General features: G+C 39.7%; 1 long non-coding RNA gene across 1 annotated transcript in view; it reads left to right on the top strand.

The window, feature by feature from the left end:
- The first annotated feature begins 1,196 nt into the window (after window positions 1-1,196).
- Window positions 1,197-22,704, top strand: part of LOC137166260 (uncharacterized) — a 201,586-nt gene continuing 180,078 nt past the window's right edge. Inside the window, exon 1 of the long non-coding RNA XR_010923606.1 lies at window positions 1,197-1,252. This is a non-coding gene — a long non-coding RNA (uncharacterized lncRNA). The remainder of the gene's footprint in view (window positions 1,253-22,704) is intronic.

Below are 22,704 nucleotides of genomic sequence, written 5' to 3'. Positions count from 1 at the left end.
CATATCACTTCACCCACCATGTCTCACTCAGGCCTTGGCACACAGGAACTAGGGGACAGAGGAGAAAGTGGTAAAGCAGCTGAGGTGATTGCTAGCAAAGTAAAAACAATGGAGCACCTTAAAGACTAAAAAAATTCTGCGGGCATAAGCTTTCGTGGGCTGCAACCTGCTTCGTCAGATGCATGAAATGGAAATCACAGATAGGAAGTGTGTATATATATATATACACATCCAAGGGTAAGAAACAACAATGGGGAGGGCAAGTGCTAACAAAGTCAGTTCAGTTAGAGTAGATGAGGCCTATTAACAACTGTTGATTAGAGGGTGAGAATGTGTGAATAGTGACAGTTACTATTTGTAATGAGATAACCATTCCAAGTCCCTATTCAGACCCAGTCTGATTGTGTCAAGTTTGCATATGAGTTCCAGCTCTGCAGTTTCTCGCTGAAGTCTGTTTTTGAAGCTTTTTGTTGAAGTACAGCAACTTTCAAGTCAACTACAGAGTGTCCTGGGAGATTGAAGTGCACTCCTACTGGCTTATGTATGTTACCATTTTTATGTCCAATTTGTGTCCATTTATTCTTTTGCGTATTGACAGTCTGGTTTGGCAAATGTACATGGCAGAGGGGCATTGTGGGCACATGATGGCATATATTACATTAGTAGATGTGCAGGTAAATGAACTCCTGATGGTGTGGCTAGGACCTGTGATGATGTCACTGGAGTCAATGTGCAGGCAGAGTTGGCAACAGGGTTTGTTGCAGGGATAGGTTCCTGGGTTAGTGTTCTTATTGTATGGTTGCTGGTGAGTATTTCCTTTAGGTTGGGGGGCTGTCTGTAAGCAAAGATAGGCCTGCCTCCCACAGCTTGAGTGAGTGAGGGATCTTTACATGTACTTTAAAAGTTCTCCCAGCAGCTGTGTTGGAACCATTGATTCAGGGATTATAAATGTACCTATGAGACACGAAGACACAGAAACAATCAGAAGTAAATAGGGTTATGTTATATAACCCTAGTATAAAACAGACACAGAAGCAGGTCTTTTACTCCAGGAATAACTTACTTGGTTGATTACCAGGTCCCTACTAACTCTCTCAAATGCAGGGTTGCCTTGTTATAGGATTTTTTTTCTCAGCGTGCCTTTCTGGAGATGGCCCTTTAAATTTGCCAGAGCCAAGCCGCTCTGGCTCTCAGTGGCCATTTTGCAACTACTACTACTGCTACTTGCTGCATATCTCTCTGTTCCACCTGGGTAAGTAACCTTAAAACTGTTATGTTTTTCCTTTATTATTCTTTAGGAGATAGTACATTCTAACAGGGTATGGTTGCTGATAATTGAAAGGAATTCCTGTCAGCATATGTGAATTTTTGTTTAAAAAATTATTGGAGAATCAGGTTGATATAATTTTAGTCAGTTGCACCAGAATTACCTGTGGAACTATAGCTGTGTTGCTCACATATGTCCCCCAGATTCAATTTCCAAAGATTTATTTACAGTCTGGAGGTATATGTGATTGATAAAAAGTTATGTTATTCTGAAAGTTTCATTTAGAAATGGGGCAGGGATTTTATTGCCTGTCTATATCAAGGTCTAGATAAAACAGTCCTAGCTACATGGGAAATGGATTTAATTACAACTAAGTCTTCCAAGATGAAGAGATAATAATGATTCCTGTCCTTTAACACGTTGTTGCTCTGTGAATATAGAATCTGTAGGCACCATTTTAAGTATGTACCATTTTAAAAGATTCTACTATTCCTAGTAGAATACTCTATTATTCTTTCAAAATTGTAGAAATATTTGTGTGCCCTCTCTACATTTATGAGGCCTGTTGGAGTGTATGGTTTATCCTTTAGCTAAGTTTTATGTTTCTGATCATGAACAATGTGCTGACACTGAAAAGGAAAGAGAGAAATGGACACAGGAATTACCATAACAGATCAGCTAAGTGGTATATCTAGTTCATTATCCTGTGTTTGGCAGTAGCTGAAGCTTCAGAAACCCTACATTGGACGCTTACAGAATAACCAACCCATAGCAGAAGCTTCTTCCTAACTCCAAAGCTTTCAGTGTCCTGTTTAAATGTATTTATGTTGTTTTTGTTTGGAAATATAGGCCTGTGTAGCAAGTGTGGGGAGACAGCAGCGAAATCCCTGTGTGTGATTTTTCCCTATCTCAGAAATTGCAGTAGAGGCAGCTTTGATACCTTGTCTCTCTTCTGGCTATTAACCTGAATCAGCACCTTGGCAGCAGCTAATTCTCCTCGCTTCTTAATATGAACCAAGTTGTTTTCTCTCTTTCAAAAGCTGCTCCTTTCAAAAAGTATGTGTAGAGTATGTGGCCATGTTGTAAACAGCACCCACATCATTCACAAAGTTCAATGATATTTATAGATTCTGCTTACTTCAGAGATGCATCAGCTTTTATCTTTAGTGGTGGTCTTAGGTCAGTCTCATCACATATATATTGTGTGTGTACTAGTGTACTAATATTAGTGTTAGTATTAGGTTATCAAATGAATAAAGGATGTACCATAGGATTCATAAGCACAGATTGTGTAGAAACAAAGGCCATGTCTTGACTAGGAATAAAAGGTATGTTTTAGAATGTGTTGAGGAAAATGTTTTAACTAGCATTTTAGAAGGATTTTGGCTAGAGCAAATTCTTTTAAAAAATCTGTTAGCTGATTGTGATCAGCCCAAAAAGGCAGAACTAAAATTTAGCGCTGGTGAAGCAAGTGTTGCTTCTATAGCTGTGAAAAGAAGAGTCACAGGATATATAAGTGACATCTTCACTTAAGTTATAATGGTCCTAACGTGCTTTCTTCTGAACATGCAACTTCAGAAAAAAGCCATTTGCAATAATGAAGACTATCTATTAGATGCTGACTTTTTGTGATGTAATGAGTGTGCAATGAGCTGTGGGAAATTCATCTGAATTGGTTGATAAGCTAACATGTTCTATATATTTAAAACTCTACCTAAAATATTCTCAAAAATCATGCAAAAAAGAAGCATCACAGCAGCTCATCTCAAGCTGCCTGAATAGTAGCCGCTTTGCCATTGGTTGCCTTTATTGTTGCTATAGGCATCTGCCACTTTCATTCTTTTTTAAGTATGGATAATTTTAAAACCTAAGCTGTGTAAAGGGCAAGCGGCTGTAGTGTTGATAGTCTTCAGTCCTCAATCTGAAGTGCTGGGTTTTGGATTTTTTTTTTTTATTTTCCACTCAGAGCTTTCTCATCCTTTGTCATCTGTGTAATAAATTAGGGGGCCTGATCTGCAAATGCTTATTCATATGATTAGATTTTTCAAGTAATACCATTGTCTTCACAGGAATGAAAGTTTATAGGCACGAGTCTGAGATCTAGGAGGTGGCTCTCTAATTCACCTCTTCAGAGACTACTGTTCAGTCTCATGAGTCACTTGTGCTCTGAGTTTTGTTTTGGTTGTACTTTTGGGGATGAGGGTGAGGAGATGGAGGAGAGTCACCTCTGTTCCTCTCTTTTCCTTGTGAAATTATCAGCACACACAAGTAAACCCCCTATGTTCCAGTGAGCTGATCTCATTCCTATAGCAATACCTGAAACCTGCCCTTCTTTCTGAGTTCCTTTTATTCAGTGTTTAAATGTACAATGTTACATGGCATGAACTTTGAGGAGAATGCATGATTTTTTAGGGAAATGCACTTAATATAATACAGAATTTAAGTGAAATTACTGAAAAGTAATGGGAAATTGTGTGAATGGAGGGAGAGTCTGACCCTAAAACTTTCTGGTCCGTTTGCAAAATATGTTTTAGTTTTACCACTGAATTTCTGATATTTGCCAGCTCTAATATCTGCCAAAAGCAGCTCTTCACTTTATTGCTAGTCCAAGTTCAATCCAGATTTCATTTGTCTATAACACAAAAATAAAACACTACATAGTGTCTGTGGAACTGGTTATGTGTATTATACATCTCAATAAAATATCTGCTCCATAAACCCAATGAAATCGGATTCTAGTTTGGAACAAAGCTAAGAAAAAGGGCCAGTTTCTTTTTTTCAGATCCCCTTCATTTAAATGGGGTCAGCCTGTGCTCATCCAAGCACAGAATTTGGCCCTGAATGTCAAATCTAATGGCACAATCTCACAGGGGATATTTGATGGCTGCAACAATAACTATGGTCCCGCTGCCAAAGGCTGTGTAAGTTAGTCTGGTTCATCAACCAACCCTGAGATATAATGACACATTCACACTTGTGGTTCTTTAATATTGTTCCTTTGTCCTTTCGTATCATTGGGAAACTAGCTGGGAAAAGAACACTATCATTATGTGGCTAGTGTGTATAGTACCATTGCGCTCTGGTAGATGGGATCAAAACTGCTCAACTTACTCCAAAAAATAGATATAGGGCAAAATGAGGCAGCCCACCGAAATAGTGGAGCTTCACTCAGAGCACAACATAGCATTGCTAAAGAACTGCACAGGCTGTCTGGGAATTCCTGGGCCAAACTGGAAGCATTGTCTTTAAACCTCTGAGGCCCTAAATGCTTTCATATCACATTACCTGAGACACTTTTTTTTTCTCTACCATGTCATTCTTCTGCAATTGTAAGCAGGTTCTTGAGCTGGAGTCCCATCCTATATAGGAATAGGTTGCTGGCGGGGTGTTATCTGTCATGGCCTCTCAATTCTGGAGTTCTCTTCCCCCTTGATCGTCATGATTTGTTCATCTTCTTGACATTCTACAGAACTCGTTGTTTTTCTTCAGGGATTTAGGGAAGAGAGAGACTGATGGATAGGTGGTTGGAAAGGTGGTACTTGTGTTCGTCTGATGGTAGATGGTTATCTGACTGGGTGCTGTCAGCACTATTGATTTTTAATTCTACTTTAATATAATGAATTTTAAAAGGGTATTAAGAGCATGGGAGTAAGTGTTCACTGGTGCTTTCCTAAATTAATTTATTACAACCAAACTGGACCTATACTTCTAATAAATAATGAGGATTTCCCATAGTTGTGATTTCCCATAGTTTGTGATAATGAGGATTTCCCATAGTCAAGAATACCTGAGATTTATGCGTTTTGTTTCTAGGAAGTTCTGAGTGGCCATAATTTTCAGTACAATGACAACTGTGATATCCTGGGTGATTACAGATTTCTTATAATATCTTCTGAAGAACAGTTTCCTACCCTTAATGAAACCTAAACTAAACTACTGAAACACTGTTGACTCTTCCTCCTCCAAATAAGTGCTTAGAAATGCTTAAAAACTGTTGTTGAGATTTTATTTTATGCTTTCCTGTACGCTCTTCACCAGGAACTGTCCTGTTCTGCTCCTTTTATAAGTAACAAGCTCTACCTGTATCCTTTTTTTTTTTAGTCTTATTTTCTCTAAAGTTTTAGGTCACTTGGTGGTCAAATGTGTAATGGGTGAAAGGAATGGGAATGTATCGTTTAATAACTGTTTTGTTGTTTTCTCAATTTGGGGCCAAGAATGGAAATCAATAGCTATAAAGATAACCTTAGACCGGAATTCTCAGACTTTTACCTGGTCTGGTCCACATCTCAGAGACTGTGCGTCCCAGAGTCTATATGTACCTACTGCACCAGTTACTCGTATAGAGAAGTAATGTTAGGAAAATACATATTTTTAGCTGTCTGTTAATGTTAGGGTTGCCAGCCTTCCATGTTTGTCCTGCAATTTCCAGGAATTAATAATGAATCTTTAATTAAAGATTGTCATGTGATGAAACCTCCAGGAATACATCCAACTAAAATTGGCAATCCTAGTTATTGTGATTCATATGCTGGAAACAAGGAGGAGAGTCTGGCGCCATGTGATAAGGCACTCTCTATGGACCACCAGTGATCCTCACCCCAAGTATGATAGCCACTGGCCTAGGCAATATGGTGTGCTGATTATTGGGAAGTGTTTGAAGTTCTGAAAGAACAATTCCATTTCTGTATTGTCAGCATATCCTCAGTACAGAGGAAAGTCCTAACAATTAACTTTACTTGTGGCCATGCATAGCCTCCCATTTGCAGCCTTTTTCACATCTTGGTGTGCGCCATGCAAAGATTTGTAGGATGAAGGACATCAAGTGTACAGCACAGAGAGAGACTTCAGGCACTAGAGCAATCAGTTTTGTTTTGTTTGTCTCACAAGCCTTTTGTGCAGAAGAACTTGCTGCTGCTGTTCCAGATACTGATATAGCTTTTGACAAATACAGATGTAGTATTCAACTGTTGCCAAACAGATCTTAAAACAAAAACCATATACTGTCTTACCATAGTGTTTCCATCTCTTCCCCCCGTGGGTTAAGCTTCTCTCGGTGAGAGAAATAGTTTATAAGCTAGAACATGTTTCAAAAGTTAACCTTCTGCCATTGCCACAAGGCAAGTAGGATTAAGGGATGGGGCAGGTATTATTTAAAAAAAAAAACAGTAGAAGAGAAGCTTGATCTGATGTGTAGATGCTATGAAACCATATCTAAGATCTATGGGAAACTAGCAGCTAGATCAGGAAAGGCAATTAGTCTTATCGGTATTATTGCACAGCTTTTCAATCTGGCCAGCAGCTTGGTAGGTAGCAAATGACTTAATAAAATAACATTTTGGGACTAACCGAAACCAAAGTGATGCAAATGAACCTACTTATATGGAATCTGAAAGGAGAGCTAAATGTAATGGAGTTGCTTAACATTATTGTTGTTTTAAATCATACTTATGTAGGGTCCTCCATCAGATGAGGGCCTCATTTTGCTGGACACTATAAAATGCATAAAGTCAAATTTTCAAAAGAATTTGACATTGATAGTTGGGGTGAGGTTTTCAAGGAGTTGGCTCTTATTGAGGCACCAAAATAAGTGGGCAGACTTTCCAAAAGACTCAACACATTGAATGATTTGGAAAAATTTACTTCATTTGTGGGTACATGGGCCCACATGAGAATCTGGTCCTGAGATTGATTGACTGATTGATTTTTAAATCTGGGCCATAATAAATGACAAACCTAACAAGATAATGCTGACTGGCGGTATTACAAGAACAAGGAAGCTGCTCCAGCTGTATATAAAGCCAGGCTGCATTATGACTGAGAGAGCGTGAGCAATCTAGGCAGTAGTAAATAAGAAATGACGACACTGAGGTTCTGCTTTCAAACCTAAACTAATGTTAAGAACATTAGGGGGAAAAAGGAAGAAGTAAATCTATAATGAAGAACTACATATATTTTATGTGTTTTGTGTATGCCAGAAATCGTCTGTCTCTGCTATGTACAAATACAAATGGCAATACTTAAATATTCAGTCTTTTCCATAACTCATCTAAATGTCATCCAACAGGTTCCATTTAATTAAAGAATTAATTGAGAATTGTATTTCTCAAACAGAGATGAAATGACTCTGGATTGCTATAGAGACAACAAATCCTTTGGTGAATTAACAAACAGAAAACGTTTAAAATAAGCACTATTGCTAACTGGTGGAAGTGTGAGGTGTATTTTACAAATGATCAGTTAAAATGGGTGCATCCATGTTCTGTAAATGATAACATTAACTGAAGAATTTTAATTTATCTCCAAACTAGTAACAGCCAGAAGCTATTCAGCTAGCAGTCTCTGTCCTTGAACACAGGAAATGAAATTCATTCAACAGGTTTGTGTCCTTTTATGATATATTGGGGCACCTGTAAGTCTCCTCACTTGGAGGTGCGATCATGTTACATCTCAAAAGTCAAAAGGAGTGTTGGACTGAAGGTAACCCAGAGTGATGCAGGAAGATTAAGTAGGTGACACTCTTCCACTCAGCAGGCCACCATTTTCAGTTATGGTGTTTTGATGCAACAGACACCACGCTCCCTAAACCTGTGAGATCCTTCTGGAGTGACTCAAAGATCCATTCCTTGTTCTACTTTTTTTAAGTCCCACATATGAAATGCTTTTGGAATTTTGGAAAGCGAGGAGTAAAAGTTGTTTGTCCATTCCCTCCGTCGCATACCAAACTGTGGAACAGAGGATGCCAGAAGAAAAACTCTTGGTTTAATTCCACTTCTCTTGGCCCTTCTAAAATTTAGGTCACCCTCATTTGAGGAAGTCCATTATACTCCATTGTCTTCTGTGGTATACTAGTCTGAGGCCAAGATATTTTTATAAAGCTTAAATTTAGGCTGCTAACTCTGTATTTAGGAATTTGCTTGAATGATTTTCTTTCAAAGCAACTCCCACTGAAGTCATATCAGGGTGCTCATGGGAGTACTCAGGAACATCATGCCTTGTATTCCATTTTCCTGAAGCCTGTATAGTCATTTACGCCAGTGTAAAAGTGGATGTAAAATGCTGCAGAATGAGATTTTTATGTCCCCTTTGCTGTGATGCATATGTCTAAATAAGGTGCACATGGAATTAATCAGGTCCATCTTTTCCATTTGATGTCTACACAGTATTTGTGATTGCAAATAGCCATACTTTTCACTCTGAACCATCAATCACATGTATTTGATGAGTATAAATCTGGACAATGAGGATCAATGTAACAACTTACAGACTTGAGTGAAAAATTCTGTGGCTCTTATGTCTGTGAAAGATTACCACATGCTCATATAAATTGAGGCAGGGTCACTGGTGGTGTGGGATAATCAAGGTATGTGTCCTCAGCCACGCATAGATTGAAGATACACAGGAATTGATGCTGGATATTCTGCAGGTTTGTATCCAAATATAAATGTTTGAATGCTGCCTCTTAGTCCCCACCCCCAACCTCTTGCTACCACTGACTTCCCCCCCAGCGACAGCTGCATCTGAGTCTTTTTAATGAGGAAGTCAGAAAGTAAGTGGTGCAATCAATACAACTTACGCCATCACTGACTTACAAGGCTGTGGGTTACCAACTTTTTTGCAATATTTAAAACCCGGATGTTCCAGCTGGAGTTCCAGAACCTCCACTGCCCCGCCAATCTTCCTGAGGCTCCACCCCCTGCCACTTCCCTGAAGCCATGCCCCCATTTTCACCTCTTCCCACCTCCCCTCGTCGCTTGCTGCTCTTCCCACCCCTCCCCCCCACCACGGAGTGGGAGCTGCAGCCGCCTGATGCAGGTAGAAGGCAGCCCTGGCTGAGTAGGGGCTGACGTGGGTGATGACTTGGAGCCCACCTGCCTCTCCTGTCTGCAGTAACTGGACTTTTGGTGTCCAGTCCCCTTTTTGACCGGACTTCCTGGTCGGAAACCAGGTACCTGGCCAACCTGAGGTTAGTGTTTTGGTGTCCATTCTGTATCACAGGGTAGTAGTTCCCAAGCTGTGTCAGTTTCTTTGGGCGGTGCTTTTTTTCACCAGGACATAAATGTGGGGTTAATAGCAGCTATGCTGAGATACAGGATCTTTACTGGGTACTAAAAATGTGCTTGGCTTCTAAAAACACCTTGGGAAAGGGAGCCTGCTTTCCTTTAAGTCATTTTTGCCTTGATTGCACAACCCAGTTCTGCATGAATTTTACCTATTTACTCTCCTCTACACAGAGCCAGGGAGGGGAGCAAATAGACCACAGAAATGTAGTTGCTTTAAAAAAAAAAAAAAAGCTTGCTGAGATGAAGATTTCAGTGCTCAGAGTTTCATGTCCTCTAACAAGCCTGTGCTAACAGATGACTGCTGAAGTATGATCTGAATGTGCTAAATGATCTCTGCACAGACTATTCAACTTTCAGGTTATGCACTGGTCAAGTGAATCCTGCCTTTGAAACTGTCAGCTAAAAAAAGAAAAAAGCTGCTATCTTCAATTAAGACTACTGTCCCTGGGTTTATATCCCTATCAGTATCCTCAAGTATTCTATATTATCACAAGCAACGGAAGATTTTTAATGAAGTTTGGAAGTAGCTTTTCTTGGTATAATCTCTTTGCTTGCCCCAAAGTAATTTTTTCCCTTTCCATTTTTGTTTTGGTGATTGCTTCTAAGCTTGTGGGTATAAAGGTTTTGTGTAAGAAAATCATTGATACTGTAATTCAGTTTCAACTATTTTTTTAAATTTGATATTCACTTTCAACCATCTAAAAAATTCATATGCATCCTAGTTAGGATTTATATGCCCATATAAATCCTATCCTCATGAAACTGCACTTAGAGGTGATAACATCAGCTCTTTTTCTATGCAATAGTTAATAGACTCACATAATAAAACTGAAAGCATTTATTTATTTATTTTACCATTTATGTGTTCACATAAAGCTCCCTTAGACTACTTGGGAGCATTGTACTGGTAAATGACAAATGAAATTTTATGACACGCTTTTCCATGGGTGCATGTTGACCAGACTAATACTAAAGCTGTAAATTTCTCAGTTACATTACAGTATTTTCACTGCCAACCATCTCAGTAAGCACTTTTAAAAAAGAGAGAGAGAGAGACCAGATAAATTATTAATATTTTATCTTATGTCAGTAATAAAAATCATTAAAATAATGAACTGTGATACCTATTTATATTTATTTCTCCCTTCCCAACTTATAAAGAGAGTTTCTGGATTGATTTTTCAAATTAAACAAGTATTTTTAAGGCTGCAGTATAGGTAGTTTTGCAGTGTCAGTATAACGTAGTGTTTAGATACGTCAGTACATTTACAATTGCCTTTAAGTTGGACATTAACAGAGCTTCATTCATGCACAAATAACCATATTTTATATATAAATATATCAGAAGTACAGTAGGATGTGTGTTTGTCAAGAAATGGAAAATACTTAAATATAATGGAATCCACTTAGTGGTTTTTATATGTCCATCAAATGATTTTGCGTCACTTGAGACAATACCAGTGTTAGAAAACCTTACTAGCTTGCTCCCATTTGTTGTTTGAGCTCAGGAAGAATAGCTACCCTGAAAGCTGCCTCTAGCTATCTTTAAATATTGTGCATGTGCATATGTATATAAAATAGTACATTTAATACATACTTTTTGATTTGGTTGATTTCTCCAGAGCTGAAATGAGTCTTTGTGAGTCCTGAGCAGAAAAGAGACATTTACTATAACTGCTTTTGTATTTTTGTTATTGCTATAGATTTTTCAGTAGTCTTGTGGCTTGGAAAGCTAAAAGAGGGAAGGGAGGAAGCTAGCTTGCTTGACAGATTGCTCTCCTACGCTGAAGATTATAAACCAAATAGGATGTAGCATTTTAATGGGATATATCACCTTTTATCTCTGGGTCATTAGTTCGAATTTAGGCCAGGATGGTAGTAACCTAAAAGTAATTTTCATCAGACAATTGCTCAGTGACCTTCAAGTTGGTGTTTTCAGCCCATTTTCTTATAGGCAGGGTTCCAATTCAAGATGGTCAGTAAGTGGCATGCTTGATGGCAGTTTCAGAAAGACTAAGGTTTAAGTGGACATGGAGTCAGAGCTGCCCTCTCACCTGTAAAGCTTGTTCTTCAAGGTTACATTTGAAGTTCATTGGCTGGGCAGTGATTGTGTCAGCACTGCCACTGCCTGTGCTTTAATCTTCTTTTTTTATATTTATTTATTTATTTATTTATTTATTTTTTGCAGCTGGAGGATTTGTCTCTAATCTTGTCATTCCAACACTATTCTCTCCTCTCAAAATAAATCAATTTAAAATGTCTAAAAAGTTAACTCAGCCCAATCTATATTAAATACATTGATTAGTCTCAGTCCAGCTCATTAATGGACAATTGTCCATATCAGAGAATCACCATCCCAATTGGCATTAATTATGAGCCTTGTCAAATGACTCTAGAGAGTACATGCATCAAATGGCTTTGAAAATGGACTTTCCCTCTCTGCCGTAGATCTGAACTGAGGCAGGTTAATGGGGTACTGGGGAGAAGGTTGCTAATTGGTTACCAATTCTGAGTAAGGAACAAATTCTGTTACTCTCACAAGGAAAATGATGGGACTTCGTGTGGATTAAAGTAGCGCTCAATATGAGGTAGGCTGGCCGAATCTAGCTCTGAGTAAATTGCACTTGATGTCCATCCTCTCTTATAAGGATTTAATTCATGTACAAACACTGCATTAAAACATTTTTTTTATTGAGGCAATAAAAAGAAACAATCAATACAAGATCAACAAGTATCAACATACTAAACTAAACAAATGAGATGTTTATAAACACAAGGGGCCAGTTTCTGATGCCCTCATTTTGAGAAATGCCTCATTTCTCTGGTGGTCCTTTTGAATGTAGTTGTACTACCAATGCACTAAGATACTATTCCACTTGAGTAAGGGTGTTGAAATCTTTCTCTGTATATACACACCACTTTCATTTTTAATGTATCCAAAAATGACAATGACTTTGGATTCCATTGCTTGAAGGGAAATAAAGAATCTCCTGGGAAAATTTAGGAAATTTCAGTTCTTAGTTTTTTGGTTAGGTACCTTTGGTCCATTTTAAAGATAGTGTAATGTTGTTGTCTGGCAAACACCTCCATGCCATAATACTGGAATATGATTTGATTAGACATACTTCTCAATAGAACAGCGTGTATAGAATTTTTAGACATTTCAGTAGGATGCTATTACATTTAAAAACTGTGTCTGATTCACAAAGATGCTGATCCAAGCAACTCCATACTGTTCCAAAACAAAACAGTATAATTTGAGACAGAACTCGTAAAGATGCATGTCTTAATTATGCAGAAAAACAGAAAAATAAATACAAATAAGAAGCTTGCAAGAAAACTCTTCCTCCCACCCTTGGCTGTGTACCAATTTATTTGTGCTCATTGGTAAAGTATAACTTGAACACTACTGAATCTGTTGAGCCCACACTAGTGATTAATTCACTTTTGTGAAGACCAGTGGCTCAAAAAGGCTTTCTGTGGTAGAACAAGATTAATTCTCTATACAGGGTAGAAGGTTGCATACAATAAACATGTGGTGGTGATGAAGCGTGAGTAAGGGAAGAACTGAGGGATTATCTTTATCATCACTCTTGACAGCACATCCATATACTTCTTAAAAAAAGATGTAAAGCTATAGCCAGCATTTAGGAGACCAAAGTTGCTGCTCAATAACTTTTTCTTAATTTGAAGTATTCCCTATGTTCATTTTAATGGTGATTATTTTGTTTGGTCTGCATCTGTTTTGCTCTCTAGTTTTCTGCAGCCCAGAATTTTTTTAAAATATGCATTAGAGCTGGGTTTGGCCTTTATGTTGTTCAAGCTGAGTCAGCATTTGATGAAATTATGTCCACTGAATCACTGAAATTGGAGATGGAAAATGTGTTTGATCATTTATGTGAACTCATTTTATGGAGAAAGCTGAATTTCATTTTGAATTATTCTCCATGGGCTGCATTGCAAATATAGGATCGACCAACATGTGGTAAATAGCTATTAAATGCAAAATATGCTCCAAAGACCGCTAACTATTTTAGTGCAACATTACTGTTCTAAATGAAGAGCTTGATCCAAAGGCCATTGAAGTCAAAGGATGTCTTTCCACTGATTTTAATGGGCTTTGGAACAGGCCCATAATGAACAGAAAAAAAAAAAGTTAGGACTCTCGTAGTAAGAGTAGTTCACCGCTTTGTATCATTAATGTATATCCAAAGTTATGTAATATGTAAAAATAGATAAGTTCATCATGTTTATGGCTCAAGTCCACCTCCACATTTTATTTGCAATGTGTTAGGCTAAGCATATTAATGGACACATCTCACTCTTGTTTGGGACAGGAAACAATTTGGAACTTGATAACATGTATATGAAAGAGAGAGAGATTGTTTTTAACTTTACATCTGCCTCTCTTGATTTCTTTATATTGGATGTAATAGATATAAAGTAATTTTAATGAATGGTAAAATGTACTATACCTTAGGTTATTGTTTTTCATTTTTCACTTTAATACCTTTTCTAGTAGGGGATGTTTATACTTGTCCCATAAAATTATCATGGATGATCTTGCTTGTCTTCCTAGGTATGAAGCCAAATTCTGGCACTAAGATAAAACAAATAAATGCTAATATAAGCAGTGGTATATGTAGCTTATATAGGGCTTGATCTTGTGTTGTGGTGCCCAGTTCCCTCAATTCTGACTGACTTCAGTGGGAGTTGAACACATTTGTGACCGAGCAGGAGATGGTCAGTACTTTGCATGATCATGCCCATAGTGCATATCATAGGACATTTTCAAGGTATGGGTGAACTTGTTCAGATTAAAATTACATCCAACTCAGATCTTTGAGCAGAACTCAGATGATGTCTGGAATAGGGCCTGCTGAAGAGCCAGTCTCCACGCAACTTAACAAGGGCAGCTGGCCTGTAGCTGACCTGATTGGCTATACTGCCGACTGGTAGGAAGAGTCAGCAGATTAGCTCTTAATCCCAGAGGCAGCAGCAGCTCAGTGGCTGCTGAAAGCACTTGCTCACAGCTGTGATAGGTCCTGCTCCTGCCTTATTTCTGTCTTGGACTCAACCCTGCTCTTGATTTACCTCACTCCAGGTAACCAGACCCATTGCTCTGATTCATGACTTCTGACTATCTCTCTGACCCTTGGCTCTGGCCTCTGGCTCTGGCCCTTGGCTGTGATTCCTGACTCCTGCTCTAACCACTGGACAGAACTGCCCACTTCCTGCTCACTGGCAAATGGAACCTTTCATGAAGGTTCAGAATATTCAGAGTATTTTTCCTCATTATTGTTCATTTTCATGAATGTCCATGTTGTGCAAAATTAAGCACCCGGGACTTTTTCAAGGGGAAAAGGCAGTATGCCGCATTTATTGACAGAAACTAAAGTAATAACTAACTTAAACCTACCCATACACGCACCCAAACGTACCAGAAAGCGTTCTATAGTTATATATAGCTACCAGTCCTGATTGTGGCTTGAGATCGTAGCTAGGGTTCGTTGCTGGAGTTCGTGGCTCGTGGCAGCTACCTGGCCAGGGAAGCTGGGCACGAGGAGAGCAGGGTCCTTGTCGGGCGCGCACCGACGCTCTTCTTTAGATGATGTGTAGAACGCTGTTTTTCCCCCAAAGCCTTGAAATCTTACCCAGTCTTTTATAGGTTTTTCAGTTCTGCTGTGTCACGTCGCTTCTCTGTGACCCTTGATTGCTGGTACAATAGCAGACGTGACTTTCAGCTTGTTCTTTGATGTCTTTGATTAAGTTTGATTAAGTTTTTCTGGGGTGGATCCTTCTTTGCTTTTTGGGGCTATGTTCACACTCTTCAGCCTAGGATGGACTTCACACTTCATCAGGACAACTTCATCAGGACAGGCTGGCAGTTTGGGTCTGACTCACACACACATACACCCTCCATTCATACCTTGTTCAGATAACTATCTTATTCATCTAAAGGTTTAGAAAGGGTTTGACACAAGATGGAGTACATAGGGTCAAAATGGGGTTTTACATTCACAATATGGAGTATGATTGAGAGAAGTTCAAATGTTACATGATTTCAGTAATAACCATATAGAGGTTGACACAAATAAGGGTATGAATTAAAAGCTATGAATTAATCTACAGGGTTACAATTACAATTTTATTCCTACATCCACGCTTCTTCCAACCATGTTTAGAAGTGAAAGTCTAAAATACGAGAAAAGGGATTTCCAATCCAAGTGAGAATAGGGGAAATATTGAAAATGTCAGGGGAGAACCTGTTTGGCCCCATGAAATGTGTATCCCAGTCTTGCAGGGAGACATCAATAGCTTGGATAACGTTCAAGTAAGCATTCTAACACAAAAGTGCTTCTCCAACCCACTCACCCTTTGTGGTTTGCACATTGTTATTGTATTTTCATGTTGGAAAAGAATTCACGATTTTTTGTTGAAGATATGGACTATTTCTATAGTTATTTCACAGAAACGCAGCATAACCTGCTAACAATTTTAAACCACAAGCGTTTAATGCCTGGAGTCAGTAGTAGGAAGACAGTGTAGCTATCAGTAACATTTAAATGATTGTGAATGGGTCATTGATGCGGGCTGTATTTCACAGACTAAAATCCTGTCAATGGTGAAGAAAGGCAAGTATGAAACTATTTTAATTCAGATTGTAAAGCTATCAACATCTTAAGTTATATAGAGGAAAAATAATACAACAGAACAAAAGAGAGAGACATATGCAGCGTGCGAGGGAAATTATTGCTAGAATGTAAGGACTATATTCAATTAGTTGTGCAGATTCAATATTGGAATAGGACAGATATATGAGACACAAAAATACTTCTCTTCCTAGAAGTTTTATTTTTTTGTAAAATACTGCAGATGTTTTGGGACAAGCTTTTTAAAAAAATGAAATCCTGTTTGCCCTGTATGAATGCGAAAGATCCTGGTTTTGATAAGGATAGGGATTTTATTTGTGTGTGTGTGTGTGTGTGTTGTGTGTGTCCTTAGCTAAATTTCCCCTTCTTCCACGGTTGTGCAACGCGTTGTCTGCTGGTTGGTTTTCATCATCCACATTGGTGGTGCTGATACAATAGTTGGGATATAATAGAGATTGGAAATCCTTTGGGATGAAATGAGTTATGCAAATGGAATATAATACTATTTATTTTAGAATGTTGTTTTAAAACACTGTCTCCTTACAGAAAATTACTTCAAACCCAGTAAAGATCTGATATATGTATTAGTTGGATTATATTTGTTGCATAATATAAAACTTGAAATTTTGTTGGTCACAGCTCCTGATTCTTAATATCCTTTGGCTGGCAAATGAATAGTTCCTTATCTATAGCTGTACTCTATTGTGAATCTCTCTCCCTTTGTGTGTGTGTGTGTCTGTCTGTCTTCCACTCCACCTCAGACCTCTTCTGTGTTGCCAGAAGCCTTCTTTCTACCACCCTCTTCTCCCTCTGTATTTCTGTTGTTCCATTTCCACACATTTTTTCTTCTTTGAGAGTAAATTGTAATGATTGTGAGAGATGTCAAAGTTATATTAGAGAAGTTCTCTCTGGTGCTTCTGAGAACACTCTGAAACATTATAAGACTTCCTACTGAGCTCAGTGGTCTGAAGAGTACAATAATGCTCCAACTTTCCTACAAATCATAGCCCTTCCTTAGCTCATTTGTTACGCTTTATTGGAATATTGGTATGTATATTTAAGCAGATAAACATATACAAAAAATACTCTGTTGATATGATATAGTGAAATTAGCCTGTAAATAGATTGTTCAGGATAGCATATCTTTAATCGTAAAAAAAAAAAAAAAAAAAAAAAAAAAATCTCTTGAACTGCAGTATAACAGAGCCATAAAACAGTGTAGGAACTTGAAGTTCCAACAAGAAGCTGAGAAGCACTCACGTGAATCGATGATGGGCACCAGCATAAGTACCTGGGTAGGTAAGTAAAGAGAAGACTTATCATTCACCCTGTATACATGAGCTTTTCAGGACTTTATGTTCCACGATAGCCTCTTAAAAAAAAACTACAACCAAATGGTATCTGCCTACAAACCTTTGAATGGAATACATAAAAGCCCTTTGTCATCTCCTGATATGTACAGAATACAATACACCAAACACATAGCAAGCTGGGTTTGGCTTTTTAAAAACTGAAGTGTGACAGCTGCATCGTGTACAAGGATCTGTATGCTTGCTAAGACTTTACATCAGATCCTGGTCGGGAGCTGGCATTTTCAAAGGTCACGAAGCTCCTCAGCACTAGTCAATTACTGAACAAAGGGTACCACTGACAGTTTTAACACTGTGGCTGAGTACTTGCTGAGACCATCAAACCTTCTGCCCAAAAGCAGCCTGACAAACTCCAGAACATTTCTGCCAAAAGTTTCAAACATCAGATCAGACTAACATCACCCACAGAAACATTTTTGTGGCATTTGCAAGGTTTTTTTTTAAAAAAAGGAAGAGAAAATTACAATACATTATGAGAAAATGACAATGTTGTCTATTAGCTTGTACCTTGCAAAATCACTTACAGCTGTGTGATCATTGTGACTTGACAATATTTTATCACCTCTTTGCATGAGTGAACTATGAAGCCAGAGCACTGATGAAAACATCCAACATTTCCAGTACTGTACATGGCTGTGGGTCCCTGGCTCAGAGGGCTGTGGTATGATACCTGCTATCTTCAATGGAGAGTGCACCATAATTGCACCATAAAATGCAAGGACATGTTATCAATTAATATGATACTCATATGCAGATCATATTTGTACTAGAGATAGTGAAAAAGGGCATCAGGAAAATTCTGTCTTACAGTATCACTTTTTACTTATCTATGTCCTACCATCTACCATTATCTTTATGATCTGCGTTGTATAGTTGACACACTGAGACAGAGGCCAATTCTGTGTCCTAAAAGTTAACTCTTGGCAGTTAGTTTGTCATGGATAGGGAACACCAAATCCTTTGTATCCAAAAGTATCTCACAGTATTCAACATAATTTAAATTTTGTTTGAAACCAGGTGGTATTAATAATAATTTGCACTTGCATGTTTTCATTAGTTTATTAAACAAACATTTTGCATGCATATAAATTATTATTATTATTATTTGCATTCTAGTAGAGGCTCAACTGGCACCAGGAATCCATTGTTCTTTTCTTGTCAGTAAGAGTTGACACACTGTAACTCTCTCTCTTTCTGTTATATGCACACGCACGCAGTAATGTTCTTTCAGGTACCTAGAAGGTGAGGGTAGACATTTGTTGGCTTCCTCAGACAGTGGCTGATGTAAATAATTCATTCAATCGCTAAACAGATGACCAGTTCTAAATATATTCCCCACTTTAAGTACAGAGAATATCTCTAAAAACAATGATTTTTTAAGTCCATTCCCAATGTCTATTCACTATCTATAACTATTCACATAAATAAAAATTAAAATTATGTAAAAGGAAAAAAAGACATTTTTGAAAGCACTCAAGCAACTGAAACAAGCTTGTTTTGTTTATGAAGTATCCTAAATGTGTGAACACAAAGAGGTAGGGAGGGGATCGGGTAGACCAAGAGGTAAAACTAATCTGTTGTAAATGTTTTTCATAGATGCCAGAATCCACCTGAAATCAAAGTGAGTCTGAATTCAATTTTTTTTTTTTTTCACAAACCTCTGCCCATCTTGAACCTGGTTTGATGGTGTTCAGCCAGCCCTTTCCCTCCTATGTGACTCCCCTCTTCCAGGTATTCCTCTCCCTCACATATCCTTCCTATTATGTGTCAGCAGGAGAGAGTTAGGTGTCCATCTGTCTGGAATAGCTCATGACCATGAGTGCCAACCTCGGGGAAGATAGTAACACCCCATGGCATGAACCCCAAACTGATTGTGTGTTCTATCATTATATATCACCAACCAAGTATCAAGTGTGAACTCCTTAAGCACTATCACAGCCTTGACATGGAGTCACAACAGTCCCCTTGGACACTCCAGTCTATGTTGCCACCCAGGCAAGCTTGTCTTTGCAATTTCCAGTATAAAGGACTATATATACAATGATATTCAGGTTACTCTCAGTCCCAGAAGACCAGTCACTGACCCCAGATCAGTAGCACCCTAGATGACTCATCAAAGACAATGCTTGTAGCCAATCCTATAATAAGTTGACTAAAGATTTATTATTTAGGAAAAAGAAACGAGAGAGTTATTTGCAAGGTTAAGGCAGGTAAACATACAAATGTAAATGAGTTACAGTCTTAGGTTCCAAAAAGTAAAGGAAGCCACTGTAATGTGCAAGCTCTGTAGCTACTTGTGACAGGACACTATCAGCAGAACCCACATCACTGAAGGCTGCAGACCCAGCTGGAGGCAATTAACCTTTCTTTTGGGGGCTTATGACCCCCTGCATGGTAATCACTGGACTAACCATGTAATTGGGAGGATATAAATAGAAGGAACAAGAAGCAAGGAGGGGGCGGCGGGCTCAGAAGGAGAAAACTCAGAGGATGAGCCTGAGCTGAGAAGTGAAGGCTTTGGAGAAGCCCCCTTGCTGTAAGCCTGCATTACACTGAGATAATTTGTAAGGAAAGAATAAATACACACCTTGGTGAAAAGATAGCAACCTGGTGTGATTCTGACTGTAAGACCATGCAAACTGGCAAGGCAGGGGAGTACACTGGGTAGTGATAGAGGTGCCCTGTGAAAGTGCTTAAGGGCTAACCCAAGCTAAGCAGATTGGGGTTCCCTTGCATAAGCAATATTGCCCTTTCTAAATTCCAGGAAGCATAATGATGCAATTGATTCCCTTCCCCCAGAGTTCAAACTGTGATGGGACAAGGGTTTGTGCATTGTCCCTTCTTTGTGGGTGTGGAGGGAGCAATCAACCAACCCTTTGTCCACTGATGTTCCAGCATGGTTTGTCTGGTGTCTATAGGCCGCCTTGTGCTGGGCAGGAGATGACCCTTCTTGTGGTAGACTAGTATTTCACACTTGGTAATGCTTCTCTCCTGACTGCGGCTGTTTCCAGTTTCAGAGCAAACACTTTTATAGTTACAAAGCAAACTCTTACATGTTACCTTATAACATGAGATCAATTCCTGCAGCAACTCAATGAGCCTTTCATAAAAGTTCAAACTCTAAACACATTCATATAAAACCTAACATGTATTTGAACAATTCTAACACACAGGTGAGCCAGATGGGTTTCCAGCTGTGCATTTGTCAGTGTTCATTGAGGCCCAGGAGCCTTGGCATGCGCTGGCATCTGGTCTGCCAGCATTCCACTAGGCTTTACCCTCCCCCCACTCAGTCTTCCTAAGCCAGTGGCTAACTACTTGCTCTTTGGGGGCAATGGGACACTTCCCTTTCAGAGTCTTTGGGGGATAAGTGGTTATCAGGTACTGCTCCCAGTTCTTGCAATATCTTTGGAAGAGGGTCATAATGTGCACACCCTAGTCCCCTTAAAAGGTCGCATAAGAACCGGGGCACATTTCTAATTACACTGTTAGCAGGTGATGATTGAGCCCAGATGATGGACAGATGCCCCGTAATCCTTTAGTGCACAGTTGCTTGGGAACGAAGACATCAAAAATTAAGGATGGTGGAATTCAAGATGAGGCAGAATGCAGGAGGGCTGCTGAGGAGAAAGAGGTTTTCCTGGAAGTTTGAGTTCATGTAGTGGTGCGGTTTTGATTGGCTCTTAAATGGATTTTGAGTTCAGTTATTAAAATCAATAGGGAATGGAATAAACCATTAGAAGTGATATCTGAGGATTTAAGAACTTGGACCAAAAATGAAATCTCTGCTTTTCTTTTGTGGTTGGATGGGAATTGTTTCTAAACATATTAATGCCCAGTTGCCACTCCTCTTAATCTTACCTTGGCTTCTCAGTTTCTCAGGTTCCTTTTGAAGGAATCAGCTCTGTCTATGTCTCTGGTCTCAGCTACGTATCGAACTGAAAAGCAGGGAATGGATCCTGCTCCAACTCAGCTCAATGGCAAAACTCACCTTGGCATATACACCATACATCACTCTCGGAACAAAAGCCTTATGCACTCATCTACATTTGATTTATTGGTTGTTCTCTCTTGGCTCCGGGTCTTCTAACACATAGTTTCTCAACCTGTGGTACAAGTACCCCCAGGGGTACGCAAGACACAGGCAGAGGGTACCAGGAAAAAACAGAGTGAAGGGGAGGCAGGCGGCAGCAGCCTGCTTCCCAGCCAGCCCCGCTCCCAGATGGGAGGCATGTGGCAACCCCCAGCTTCTGGGGAAGGTGGGCGGCAGCCCCCCGCTTCCTGCCCCATCACAGCTCCCAGCTGGGAGGCGGGCGGCAGCCGCCACAGTCCCAGAAAGCAGGGCTGCAGCCACCCTTTTTCCACCCTGTCACAACTCCCAGATAAGAGGTGGGCAGCAGCTGCCTGCTTTTGGGGAAGGTGCTCTGCAGCTGCTCACTTCCTGCCTGGTCCCAGTTCCCAGCTGGTAGGTGGATGGCAGCCTCCTGCATCTCGTGAGCTGGCCTTGCAACTGGGTGGCAGCAACCTGCGCTCTGGCTCTGAGCCAAGGGACAGCCTCCAGCGCCCCGGCTTGAAGATGGGAAGCAGCCGCCTGCCACATCCCTGGCTCCCAGCCGGCACAGAAGCCTCCTCTGCCCCAGCTCGGATTGGGTGGCCGTCGCCCACCTCCTGGGCTGGCAGCCAGGCAGCAGCTGCCTACAACTTGCCCAGGTGGCAGCCCTCCTCCCTGGCTCAAAGCCCAGTGGCCAGAAAACTTGTCAATTTCACTGCTCTAGCTGATCAGTGAAATTGACAACTATGACACAGCCCCAGATTTCACCAGTTACCCTCTTTTCCTGTCTCTCTCACCCTCCTTCCCTATCTATCTCTTCTCTGCCTCCTCTCAAATCTATGGCATAAAATTTGGCGCAGCACTTTATATTCCCCAGCATTGGCATGTCGCTCAAAATCTCCTAGCTTTGGCCAACATCATCTCTAGCCCAGGTACATACTTGAGTTGCGCACCTCTGGTGTAAAGGTGGTATCCCTACCCATACTAGATCTGACATCTGTCATATCATGGCCTTATATACTCAACGCTTCTTCCAACATATGGCTCACATTAGACAGTAAATATAAAATCCGGTGGAGAATTGAGTTTTGGGGTACTTATTAAAATTTTCAGAAGTTAGGGGGTTACTTGCTACTTAAAAGGTTGAGAAACACTGTTCTAACACCTGAACTGACACTGTATGAAAACACAGACATCATGATGACTTCCATAGATATCACAGTGGTATATCTATCTCCATATCCTGACCCACCCATGCAACAAGAATTTATTGGAGCCGGACAATGCAGGTCATTATTAATAC

This window comes from Emydura macquarii, unplaced genomic scaffold (genome assembly GCF_026122565.2).
Source record: "Emydura macquarii macquarii isolate MOO-44397 ecotype Brisbane River unplaced genomic scaffold, CSIRO-AGI_Emac_v2 contig_2825, whole genome shotgun sequence".
Lineage (NCBI taxonomy): Eukaryota > Metazoa > Chordata > Testudines > Chelidae > Emydura > Emydura macquarii.
This window is presented reverse-complemented; position numbering and strand designations above follow the sequence as displayed.